A 13,183-nucleotide genomic window follows, 5' to 3' on the forward strand; every position below is an offset into this window, starting at 1 on the left:
AATAAATGAGGTCCCAAATGACTTATGCAATAATACCCATGTAGCGAGCGTTAGGTTAGCGGATACCAGACTATAAAAGCCTTAGGTCACTAGGCACAAAGTCCCCTAAAACTTAATAACTCGAGTATTAAAGAGCTCACTCTTGATCAATTATGCATAAACACATACTTCTTTTACTTCTTTTTTTCTTTTTTCTTTTTTTTTCCTTTTTCTGAATGAGTGTGTTTCACTCCATCTCATTCAACCCTAGACTACTCATATAAATATGAGCCGGCTACTAGCCATTTGACGCCTAGCCTTACAACAACTAGCAATGAAATCCAAATTTTTCTCCAGATAAAAAAAATCAGTATTTTTACGTCATTACGAGAATATCACAAATTCTAAATATAACCAAGTGATTAAATCTCAACAACAAACAAGTATGATCATGATCTAGATCAAAAGCAACCCTATAAAAATTTATGAAAATATTTTTTTCTGGCATGCGAATCAATTCATTAGGACTTAAACATCCCTCTATTCATCATCACCACACTCAAATCAACATCAACTTATCAAATATCATAGTTCATCTTAAGGGATCATGCTAAATATTCATGCAAATGTAACTATATAAAATCACATAAAAATAAACAAATATGTCCTAAATGAACAATCATGCAAAAATATGAATGAACTACAATTGAACATGCAATATGAATCTATATGAATCTATATGGACACACACACTACTAATCCTTACATTATCACCCCCAAACTTAAAATTTTCAATGTCCTCATTGAAGGTAATAATAAGGATTTTAGGCATACCTAGTTAGCAGGAGACTCATCCCTCGTCGGGTGAAGGATTCGGTGGCCAATCAACCTCGCTACCAGTGTCTCGGACAACAGTATCGAAAGTGTGTGTCAAATATTCAGCAAAACGATGGTGAATATCGTGCATGGCCTCCATACGCCTAGTCACTCGCCTGTACTGCTCATCACCAATACCAGTCCTATCAACTACCTAATGCACATGAGAAGAACCCTCTGTGGGCATTAGAATATCCGTACAACTACCGTCTACATCATCAAAAATATATCCCAAACCCTTATTATGTGGTGCACCTAAGAATGCATAACTCAAGTGATCTAGTAGTGGGTGAAGCTCAAGTGTGGAAACATCTTCAATAGACGGCTCGAGACGCTCTTGAGAAATTTCCAGCTCTGCTAACCCAAGAGAATCGAATGGCATATCCAACTTCCCCATCCACGGAGGTGCATTCAAATCCTGCAATTGCTCTGCTCCTTCTTTATCTTCAATAACGGATTCCCCTATTAAGGATCTCTCTAAGGACATCTGACTTTGGCAATTGCTCAGGCTCTGAATTTACTACAGAGTCGACCCACTCTACTTTAAAGCACTCCTCTTTAGCTGTGGGTAACTTTATTTCCTTGAACACATTAAAAGTGACCTTTTGATCTTAAACCTTCATCGAAAGCTCTCCTTTTTGCACATCGATCATAGTTTGGCCTATAGCCAAGAATGGTCTTCCTAGATAATGGGAATCTTCTTATCTTCCTCGAAATCAAGAATTACAAAGTTAGCAGGGAAGATGAGTTTATCCACCTTGACCAAGACATCCTCCACTATACCTCATGAATAAGCGATGGAACGATCAGCTAGTTGCAATGACATGTATGTTGGTTTCGGATCAGGCAGACCAAGCTTCTTGAAGATAGATAAGGGCATCAGATTGATGCTAGCTCCTAAATCATATAAACACTTGTCGAATGACAAGTTTCTGATGGTGCAAGGAATAGTGAAGCTTCCAGGATCTTTAAGCTTCGGAGGTAACTTCTGTTGCAGCACAGCACTGCATTCCTCCGTTAGAGCAATGGTCTCTAAGTCATCGAGCTTCACTTTCTGAGAGAGAATACCTTTCATAAACCTCGCATAGCTAGGCATCTGTTCAAGATCTTTAGCGAAAGGTATGTTGATATGAAGTTTCTTGAACACCTCCAGAAACTTAGCAAATTGCTTATCCAACTTCTGCTTCTGCAACCTTTTAGGAAAAGGAGGTAGAGGATAGACCTGTTTCTTCTCTGTATTACCCTCATGAGGAGTGTGTTCCACAGTTTTCTTCCTTGATTTCACTTCTGCTTCCTTCTGCATATCTTCTTCAGCCAAAACTGTATTTTCTGAAACTTGATATTTTTTAGGACTCTTCGTCTTGCTGAATTTGGGGGCTTGCGACCTTTCCAGACCTTAAGGTGATGGCGTTCACCTATTCTTCAACTTCCCTCTTGCCTGGATTTGTTTCCGTATCACTAGGAAGCATTTCTGGTAGTCGATTCAATAAGGCGTTAGTAATTTGTCCTATCTGGTTCTCTAGATTCTGGATAGAAACAACCTGGCTTTGGCATATAAGAGCCTGGTTTTTGCACATAAGCCTCAACTCCTCCAGTTCAGATTTTTCATTCGAAGATAGACCTGCATCATGAGTTTGTTATTTTGGTGTAATTTGTTGCTGAAAACCAGGAGGGTTGAGTAGCTTATTTCCAAACTGCTGGAACGGCTGTTGCATCGCATTCTGGATTGTTGCTCCAGCTGAAGTTAGGATGATTCCAGTTATCAGGATGATAAGTATCTGGAACTGGTTGCTGCGATCTCTGAAAGTTGCTCACAAACTGACTTGAGTCACTAGATATAGCGCATTGCTCCGTCACATGCGGACCTGGACACAGCTCACAAACACTAAATATCTGCTTAACACCATAGTTAGCCAGAGAATCGATCTTCATAGACAACGCCTTTAGTTGAACAGTGATAGTTATAGCTGTATCCACTTCAAGAACTCCTCATAGCTCTTTGCCCATAATGCTCCGCGTGCTGCTGCATCGAGCATGGGTCTGGACTGTGCTCCCAACCTATTATAAAAACAATTGATGATCATCCAATCAGGCATTCCATGATGAGGACACTTGCTAAGCATCTCCTTGTAGCGCTCCCAAGCTTCATATAAAGATTCTCCTGATTGTTGCGCAAATTGAGTAAGAGTATTCCTGATTGCAGCTGTCTTCGCCATAGGGAAGAATTTAGTAAGAAACTTCTGAGCAAGATCTTTCCAAGTAGTAATCGAACCAGCTGGTAGAGAGTGTTACCAGCTCCTAGCCTTGTCCCTCAGAGAGAATGGGAACAGTCTCAGCTTCACAGCATCTTCAGAAATACCGTTGAACTTGAAGGTGTCGCAGATCTCAATGAAATCCCTAATGTGCATATTGCGATCTTCCGTTGAAGAACCCCCAAACTAGATTAAATTCTGCACCCATTGAATTATTCCAGGCTTGATCTCAAAGGTATTAGCTGTGATAGCTGGCCTGACAATGCTAGATTGAATGTCATTGATCATGGGTTGAGAAAAATCCATCAAGGCTTTCATTCGTGCTACTAGATCTCCCATTGTAATGAGTACCTGAAACACAAACAAATAAACCGTGAAAGTAAAAGAATCCGAGTCAGTGAACTTTAACTGACCACTGATGACAAGCACATAAACTAAAAATTAACACCGAGTCCCCGGCAGCGGCGCCAAAAACTTGTTAGGGCGAAAACACGCGCTAATATTCACGCAAGTATACGCGTTCACAAGTAGTATAAGATATAAATCAGATTCGTTCCCATAGAGACTGGTTTAGGTTAAGTTCAATTTATGCACCTATGCAAAAATGTATGGTTATCGCTCAATGCTAAGACAAATAAAAAATTGGGTTTTTATTAAACTAAGAGATTATACTAAATAACATTAACTAAGAGAATTGAGGTTGAATTACTATATATGACAAACATAGGATTCTAACTTCATTAAATACTTCATTCAATAGACTTATTGTTCTTAATATTAGCATGTAATGGTGATGACACTTATCAGATAACACGAAACTGATAAACGCCAACTTTCGTTGCACGAGTACCATTCTACCAGACATCCACAAAAGAGATAGAAGCTGAATATGCACCAATTATATTGAGACCCTATATGTCTATAGAATTTGACAATATTACGGTTTAAGCACAAGTTATCCATAATGATTACATAGGGCAAGTAAAACTGTAATAACCCCAAAATTTTGAACTTTTTTTTGTAACCCTTATGAATAGTGTTTTTGCTGTTATTGCTGAATAAGAAAACTTTTCATGCCACCCTATATAGCAGTTCTTTTATGGATATTCTGAGATCTTATTAGTACTCTGTATGATATATAAGTGTATGTAAAGATCGTCAGAATCCAAATTCGAACATTTTGATTTTTCCCGAAAATCCACCAAATACCGAAAGAATTGAGTATAAGGTAATAGAATAAAAAGGATTTAAATTAAAGGATTATAAGAGAGGATCATAAAAAGGAATTTAATGTATTGAGAAAGGTTAAGGGAACCCAAGTAATAAGATCCCGGTTATGATCCCTCAAACGATAAACGAAAATGAAAGTTAAGCGAACCGTAAAACAGATCAGCGGTCATTAGCCAAGTAATTAGGAGTTAATCAAAGGGTTAGTGGAGAGTGATGTCATCTCACCAACAAGAAGGGGACAAGTGTGGGAGGATGACATAACATGATGACCTAAGCATGACCAAAGAGAAGTGTGTTGTTGGTTGATTAAGAACCACACAAAAATCACCATGGTTAAAAGGTAAATAATTAAAACAAAAGCCAAAAACAACCAACCAACAATTCATTTCACCAAAACAGAAAGTTGACTTCACTTTTCTTCAAGAAAGCTCTCGGCCCTTTTCATATTTCAAGAAAGAAAAATCCAAAATCCAAGATCCAAGCCTTGTTAATTAGTGAGGTAATTATCTAATACTCCTTATGCATAGATATAGCTATCCTATAAGTTTGAGCTTCAAATTCCTTCATAATCTCTTCCTAAAATTCATGGAAGAAGAGGGTGAATAGTGTTTTTCAAGAACTTAAAATTTTGTTCTTGAGTTTTTGTTTAGATTAAGCTTGGGTAAGGACTTTCAAGGGTGATTCCAAGCTAATTAGTTACTCCTACTCACCAAGGAAGGTATAATCTCAAACCCTAGCGCTACTTTTGTATATTTAGAGCTTTTGTGTTTAGTATGGTTTATGAGAAGATTGATTATTGAGTATTTAGAGATGTGTTGGTTTTGTGATATGTTTGGAGTTGTAAATCTTGTTGATTAGTTAAAGAACTTAAGTAAAGCTTTTAGTTCATGATGGGAAGTAGTATAAATTTGGAAATATTGAGTTGTTGGGGCTGTTTTAGCATTTTAATTATGGATTTTTGTTGTATGGTTGAATTGTGGTTGATTGGTGGTTGATTTAGAGTAGGATAAAAATGGTAATCGCGTAAACATAGCCGTCGTAATGTCCGATTTACTTTAGACTGTTTTGTTCTTAACAATCAGGACCTGAGGACTCACTGTTAGGTGACCATTGCCATGATTAGATAGTTCATGTTACGAGCTTCGTTTTGATATGTGGTTCGTTTGAATCCGATGTACGTTTTAGGAGAAATGACCGTTTTAAGTAACGGCGTTTTGCGAACGAACCATTACCCCTCGCCTTACTTTGAAACATAGGTTAAAGACCTTAAAGGACTAATTGGAGTATGAATCATTTATGTAAAGTGTATTAGGCAGTTGGTAAGACACTCGTGAAAGAATTGCCTTAAAACCCTTAATGGTTAATTTATTAAAAATGGTGGAGCCGAGGGTACTCGAGCAACTTAAGAGAATCGTTGAGCGCAAAGCGAGTGTTAGAGTCTAATTGGTTAAAGTATAGATTCATAAGCGACTTTGGTTTAATTCCAACTTATATGTTGTTTATAGGTTACTAGACTCGTCCCAAGCCATTTATCACCCCCAGTCGTTCAGGCAAGTTTTCTACCCGTTATACTGTTGTTGTGATGTATACATATGTATATGCATTATCTTGTGATAGATGCATGATGGTTAATTAGCAAATCTTGCGATATATTGGAGCATGTGATATGGTATATATGCATGTCTGTTTCGTAATCTTGATATATATCTGTTGATTCAAATGCTTATAAGTTGCATAATACCTATGCTAGAGATACGCAGTAGTTGCGTATACCCTTAGTATAGGGGACCCAAAGGCGAACATTTTCTAAAACCGGGAGTCGATGTTCCCGAGTATATTATATATATTTATATATATAGATAGATACAGTTTTCAAAACTATTAATCGAATAAGGTTTATTCGATAACTTTATTTTATTAATGAATATTATTTTGAATATTCATTCGAGGACTTATGACTCGGTTTATTTTATTTAATGAATATTATTTTGAATATTCATTCGAGGACTTATGACTCCGTTTATTCTTTTTTATGAATATTATTTTGAATATTCATTCGAGGACTTATGACTCCGCTTATTTACTAAATAATATTCTTTATTTTATTAAAGAATAATGTTTCGATAATCAAACTTATTTTCGATTATTCAAATAAAGATCGTACTTTCGTATAAGTATATCTTTGGTTATTTATTATTCATTTCAAGTATAAGTTTTAAAACTTCTACTTCAATTATTTTTATAAGGATTATCCTTTTGGGAATATTATTTAAATAATAATATTCAAATATTTTCTAATATATCGGGACTGATTTATTTCATTAAATCAGCATTACTCCAAACATTCTTAAAAATATTTTGGAGTCTTCAAATTGAATTTTAAAAGTTAGAGCGGATCCCAAAACTCATTTTTATATTTAAGATCTTCCTTTCGAAGGGGATTTAAATACTCGCTCAAAATCTTAGGGATCCGGCTCTGTGGTATATTTTATACTCGCAACGAGGTTGCTGTTTTGAGAAAACAATTTGATTACTTGCCCAACATTCGGGAAGTAAGTCCATCTAATTGAGTCGGCATAAGCGACAGGCCGGGGTACAGTCTATGAAGGTGTAAGAGGCTGGGTGACAGTCCATCCACGCGTGAGTGGCCGGGTAACGGTCTAGCGCAAGGTCCTAATGCGGCCAGGGTGATGACCGGCGAGGAATTCATCCATCTACAGTAGAAAAGGTTACTTATTGGTATCTTGCCTGATCAGCAAGATATCGGGTTTATGCCAAAATTCTTTTCCTTTCCAAAAATTCATTGGATGTTACAAACTCTGTTCATACTTTACATGACAGAGGTCTCCAGGAAATGTATAAGAGATATATATGTGGATATATATATCGGGACTTAATGAAGTATCTCTTAACTTCATTTTATTCAATAATATTTCAAAGATTTAATCTATTCAAGTCTTAACTTGTGGTCTCATCTACTTTGAACAGTGGTAGTTCAAGTAGCTTTATAAAATGGTATAAGTAGAAAGAAGTAATTGGTAACTTCATCTTCCTTTAAGCTTATATCCGGTAAGTACCTACCTTACAGTTGATAAAGGATTCTAGTAAGTTATCCATTTAGATACTTGCATTATTATTTACGCTATATATTATCTTGTGAGCTGTAATGCTCACTCTTGCTTTATTTCTTCATCACACAACAATAGTTAGGAAAGATGGCCAGACTCAAGCAGACCCAGCGCAAGCGCGTGGGAAGCGTCCCGCGTCTCCCTGTTGATGTTGTAGCTGCTATAGCTGCAGAGGTAGATCTATTGGTAGATCAGGCATTCTACTTTTGGGAACCAAATATTGTATAATTATAACTTGTGGCAGATAATAGAAATTAACTGTAAATTTATCAAGTAATCATTTTGGGTTGTAATAACTTTAAATTGTGGATTCAAGAACTTGTACTTATTTCAATTTCATCTCTGAGACTATAACGGGTTGTGGTGTGTGTTAGTGTGGGGTCACAGCATGAGGTTATTTATTATTAATTAAGTTAAGTGATATTGTGGAAAGAAAGACCGTGACGACCCGGATCCCCGACCCCGGATCTGAGGGTGTTACAAAAACGGTTAGAGTTACACACTAAACATGCATACAATACATGAACCTATGCTAGTATGGCAAGTTCTAACCCTCTATATTCACTGTCGCTTAATAGAGATTAACACGCTATCTTATATGTTAGCTACGCACATAAGATGAATAAGCGCAACCAATACTAGGATATCAATCAATCACCACCCACCAAGATATCGACACAAATTAACTATTGAAATCCATAAGTAAATCCGCTAGAATCCCATGATAACGATTAGTTCATAATCGAACTCATCGTCACCATGGGTTCCAATGAAAACATGGTATAAAACAAGGTCTTAATAAACTGAATAATAATCAAAGTACGAATAAACGAGATCTAGGTTCAACAAGAACGAAAACGAGCATCCAAAGTTACAACTAATTCAAAGAATCACAAGTTGAAAACAAGATCTTCTTTTTCAGAGTTGTTTTATGCTTCTAGGTCTTCTCCTTGGTATCCCAATCTTCTCAGATGATGAAAACCCTTTTTTAAGTATATATAAGCACATATTGGACCTGGACCCTTAAAATCATCAAATTCCACTCAAAAAAGGCTTTTTCAGCGAAGTAAGCCGCGCATCAGCCCTGCGGCCAGCGCGGCACACCAGGCGGGCGCCTCCACCAGCAGGCGGGCGCCTAAGGCCTGTCTGGAAAAATTCTGATGAATCTTGTTTTGGCCATAACTTGAGTTCTACTCGTCAGAATTAGGTGATTCAACTGCCCACGTGAAGCTAACGAGATTCTCTACAACATGACAATGGCCTTGGCTTCCAAATCTGATCACTTTTTATTATATTTCCTTTAAAATCTCCTTTTTTCATTTAACTGATACCTGAAATGCAAAAATACAAAATGACATCAAAATACCAACAACTTGAGTCCAAAACACCAATTTAAGCTTGTAATAAAGCATTCCAAGTGGATATAAAATCCACTTATCCATAATATCAAAGAAAATCTGATTCTATTTCTTGAAGATGGAAGGACATATCAAATGTCAGAATCAGATGTGCTGAACAAATCTCTGAAAAAAATTCAATTCTTTCATTATCTTTTAGAGATAAAGTTTGATACTACTAAGAGATGGTCAAATTTCATATTGAAGACCATAAGAGATAAAGCAAGAATTTCTGGTTCAAGGGTTACATAATTCATTCCAAACATAGTTGAAGATGATGGAAGTGAAATTCCAAGGAAGAAGGATTCTGCTAAACTTGAAGTCATTCTGAAAGAGAAATGTTTGTGCTACAATGAAGAGTCTTCTCATCCAAGGGTAATTAGACTTGTTGATGGTTTAGAAAGGAACCATATCTCAGCACTAAGGACTACAATCTACCAGATTAGAAGTCAGGGTGAAGAATTGAAGCAAGTCAAAGCTACACTATCTCAAGTCCTGAGGAATAAAGATGAAAAGCTGATATCAAACTTTGTCGAGAATCACTTTGGATTCAGATTGACTCAGTTAGATTGGTAAAAGCTACAAGGACTGTAAGTTGTAGTTAGTTCTCTATTTAAACTCTTATTGCATTTGTACTTAAAATGTTTTTGACATCATCAAATCTATTAACTTGTATATTTTGTATAATTTACAAGTTGTGGGAGATTGTTAGATATATTTGAGATGTCTTGTCTAATATGATTTGTGTTTAGTTTTCAGAACTTAACAACATGACATATCAGGACTTACTGGAAATTAGAACTTACTAAAGTCAGAACTTAATATCAGAACTTAAGTCATCAGAAGATACATATCAGTACTTAAGTGCGGGAAGACTTTCAGTTAAGGAATGAAGCTGATTTACAGGAGAAGATCGAGACTAAAACAATAGAAGACTTGTAGAAGATATCTGATTGATATATTTTAGGAGACAAAATTATATTCCATATCAATTAGAATATATCTTGTAACTGTGTACTATATAAATACAGCTTAGGGTTTACACTATATGTGTTATCATTATCGAGAAGATTATACATTGTAACCTAGCAGCTCTTAGTGATATTTGTTCATCACTGAGAGAGAACAACAGTTCATATTGTAACAGAGTTTATTGAATATACTTGATCTTTGTTACATACTTGTGTTGAAATCGATTTGATTGTATAAACACTGTATTCAACCCCCTTCTACAGTGTTGTGTGACCTAACATTAAATATCGCATTAATTATATTTGGGCTTCTTGTCTAAAAGTCCAATACAGACCTATTTTGTCCAAACTCATAGAAGACTCAAGGCGACCCATGTAGACAAAAAGGTCGTCAAGGTCCACGAACATAACCTGTTCACGGACTAGGCCCAATACGACTGGAAGAGCAGAGACATGTGTTCTTAATAGACTCAAAGTGCTACACAGAAGGTTCTGGAGCTCCTTCCTCAATAGGACTCCTAATCACCATCTAAGTTGGAGACTTGTCCACCAAGTCTCCCAACAGAGGTCTCAGCCCTAGACTCACTACTATATAAAGGGCTCTACCATTCAACCTAGAACTACATTTTTGGCTTGATTCTCTATAACACAGAGATACGTAGGTATCTTGCAAGGACCGGTAGTCCCGAACGCAAGAGCAAGTCATTAAAGTTCGAAGCTCACCAACCCTAGCATTAAATACTAAAGTACTCAGGTTTTTATTCCACAACACTTACCAACAAAAAAAAGTTTTGTGATATCTTATGTTGGTAAAAATTAATATCTTTGAGGTTTTTATAAAATCAAGTCAATTGATAATATTTATCAAAATTACTAGTTTCAAAATCAGAATTTTCTCCATTTTGAAAAAATACTCGAAATTTGAGTGTATAACCCAGCTGAAAATACATCATCACTATTTAGGTTTAATAAATTTAAATTACGAGCTCGACGAAAATATCTTACCAATAAAGATAAATTTTATAATATCTTATACTAATAAAAATTAATATTTTTGAGGTTTTGATACGATTAAGTGAACTGATATCATGTATCAAAATTACTAAATGATTGGTTTAACATTATTAAATCTGGAACTTGACCCAATATTTAAATATATTCAAAATTTGACATGAGATGTCACAAGCTCCGTTAAAACTACGAAGATATATTAAATCGATTTATTTATTAATGTTTCACTTTAAAAGATTAGGTTTAAAATATTATTCAATGATGGTGAATTTATAAAGAGGTGCTGCAAAAGTCCTATTTTTCATTCTCTTTAAAAAAAAATTAAACTACAACTATAAAGTAAAATTAATAATTTTCATTAACATATTATTTGAAAAATGGTAAGACATTTGATGCTTCTTCATAAAAAAATAGTTTATTTATTGCATTATTTAATTAAATATATATATTTATATTTAAATATTTATGATCCAAATCCTAAATTTTATAATATTTAATTTGATATGGTTATTATAAGTAATCATATACATAATGTCCCTATTTTTTATGGAGTTCTGGAGTCCAAAATCCTAACATTATATTACAATTCAATCTAATGGTTCAGGTTTTATATTTCTAATAATTTAAAAACTAAAATAATAAACTACATGATATAAACATGTGTTATGGTGTGATATCATTAATTTTCAGCAAGTTGAATATTTACGTGTTCTATAACGTGAATACGTATGTTCTTCAAACTGATCATATTCTATCAAATCATATGTTCTATAATGTTCAACTTGTCAAATGTATGAGATTTGCAAGATATTTATTAAAATAGTGATATTTATAGAACATGATTCACATTATCATACGGTTTGCAAAAAAAATTATACTATTTATTTGTAAAACATATATAGACTCCCGTACTCAACTAAAAATAAGGACTCGATAGAATTTAACTCATATATATATATAAGAAACTTGAAAAATTATAGAATTCAATATTTTGAAAAAAAATTATTTAAAATTAGCAATAATAAATTTATAAAAAAGAATGTTTAGTGTTGGAAAATATTATACAGTTATTTTGAATTATTTGAAAAAAGGTTAAAAATATAATGTATTGTACTGTTTGATTTAATCCATGTTATGTTATCTAATATTCGCTGATATTTTGAAAGGATTAACAAATTCAACTAATATTTAAAAAAAATTGATAAAATTGAAAATATTTAACTTTAGAAAAATACTATACAATGTTATCAAGTTACTATAAAAAGAAATATTAGAATCATAAATGAAAGAAACTTCAAAATGATTTGAATGATGATATTAATATAAATTTATCTTCAGATTCTTGAAAAAAAAAACTTCTGAATATCAGTAGTTAGTCTTTACGATATATGAATTATTTTTATGTCATATCCATGACTGATGCTCTGTTAAGTAAAAATATATATTGTTTGATTGTCAATGTTACTACGAATACGATATATAAATAATTGTAATTTATTTATTAGATAATTATAATTTTTGAATAATCAGAAATACATGTTGTTTGAGTAATTTACTGAATAACAATTAGATATGTACATGACCAAGATATCAAGCATATAAATAAACGAGACCAACATAATTTACTCGAAAATATAATAAATAATAATTTACATACATACACACACATGTGACTTTATCTTTACCAATATTAAAAGATTCAATTTTAATTGAGTATTTCAGAGTTATTGATATATATACTAAAAGAAAATAACAAAAGTCTTTTATGTTCTAAAAATAAGAATGATCAATTAAATTTAAGTTTTTTCAATATGTTAAAAACTAAATAGATTATGTCAATTTTAATTTATGAATTGATAATTATCTGACATCTTATAAAATTAACTTTGTATAATAGAGAGGATTAAAAGTTAAGTACACGGTCGAGATCAACTTTAGTTAATGAATTAAGAAATTAGCAATGATATTAAATCAACATAAATGTTGAATTAAAAAAATATATTTTTTTTCAAAAATAAACTTATATTAATTGTAGTGTAAATTCTACTTTGCTGAATATTACGATTGCAGGTCTTGGCCACTTTAATTATGCATTACTAATCCTTTTAAATTAAGTAAGGTAATTGTAAATTAGTAATGATTTTAGTAATAAAATATCTCAGTACTCTGGGTTTATTTGACCAAAATTCAAAATTATTTGACTCTACAATATACATATATGTTAATTTTTAGTTTCTTTTTATTACCGTATTAACTATCCTGCTTGTATTTATTTAGTAAATATAAATTACACGACACAAACAAGAAAATATGTATTATGATTAATGAGATATATTAAA

The 13,183-nt window shown here is 33.5% G+C and overlaps 1 non-coding gene across 1 annotated transcript; it reads left to right on the forward strand.

The window, feature by feature from the left end:
• The first annotated feature begins 2,949 nt into the window (after window positions 1–2,949).
• LOC141682133 (small nucleolar RNA R71) lies at window positions 2,950–3,056 on the forward strand. Its single transcript, XR_012559535.1, has one exon. It is a non-coding gene; the product is annotated as a small nucleolar RNA R71 (small nucleolar RNA).
• Window positions 3,057–13,183: the final 10,127 nt, after the last annotated feature.

Source organism: Apium graveolens, chromosome 8 (assembly GCF_009905375.1).
Source record: "Apium graveolens cultivar Ventura chromosome 8, ASM990537v1, whole genome shotgun sequence".
Classification (NCBI taxonomy): Eukaryota; Viridiplantae; Streptophyta; class Magnoliopsida; order Apiales; family Apiaceae; genus Apium; species Apium graveolens.